This window comes from Rana temporaria, chromosome 1 (assembly GCF_905171775.1).
Source record: "Rana temporaria chromosome 1, aRanTem1.1, whole genome shotgun sequence".
Lineage (NCBI taxonomy): Eukaryota > Metazoa > Chordata > Amphibia > Anura > Ranidae > Rana > Rana temporaria.
In genome coordinates, this window is record NC_053489.1 from 553,988,350 (window position 1) to 553,989,238 (window position 889).

The 889-nt window shown below is 23.6% G+C and overlaps 1 long non-coding RNA gene across 1 annotated transcript in view; it reads left to right on the forward strand.

The window, feature by feature from the left end:
• Positions 1 to 679: 679 nt before the first annotated feature.
• Positions 680 to 889, forward strand: part of LOC120925003 — a 3,182-nt gene continuing 2,972 nt past the window's right edge. The window contains exons 1-2 of the long non-coding RNA XR_005746514.1: positions 680 to 763; positions 850 to 889. The exon at positions 850 to 889 is cut by the window's right edge and continues 26 nt beyond it. This is a non-coding gene — a long non-coding RNA (uncharacterized LOC120925003). The remainder of the gene's footprint in view (positions 764 to 849) is intronic.

Below are 889 nucleotides of genomic sequence, written 5' to 3' on the forward strand. Positions count from 1 at the left end.
TATATATATATTTTGGGGCATATTTATCTTCTAAAATAAACAGACTAAATATATATTCTTCAGAATTGTAAATATAGAAAAAGTAAGTACACATATATATTTAAATATATATATATATATATATATATATATATATATATATATATATAGACACACACATTTTAGCAACCTTTTTTGGTTTATATTGTATATTGACGACTATAAATTGATGTCTGATTTTATTCTGGTCTTTTTGAAAATATTATTTTTCTGGCTATGTATTCATTATCAACATACCATTGGTAATGGCCCTAAAAAAAAAAAAAAAAAGGCCTCCTGTATTTATTCGTTATCTGATAGTGAATTCTTCCATTGTTACCCAGACACACTTCATCACTCATACAGACACATAGTAAATAACATTTAATCAGTAGATAGCAATCTCTACAGAATTCTAAAGAGACTCCAGGCCTGTTTAGCATATGTAAAGATTCAAAATCCTTGTAAAAAAAAAGCATTTAATCACATCAGACTATTGTTTACCATTCAAAAGGTTATATGTACCATTACTTGTAAAAAAAAATAAAACATGTGTTATTTTTTTTTGGTAATTTTAATATAAATCTATTTTAAAAATGAATAATATTGTTAATATACTATTTATACTCCTCTTTATTTTTAAAAATGTATATTGAAAAAATGATATGTAAATTTTTTTTAATTTAATTTCAGAATATATAGATACTATTGACTACACAACAAAATCTTATTTTACATTGAAATGGTAAGTGAAATTGTTACAATGTTTTGCTTTATATGTTATATCTATTTTTTTATAAATGGCTTTATTATTTCGTATTTTATTATCAGGACAGTGATCCGAGATCTCCTGCGTCAAGAGCAGCAAGCT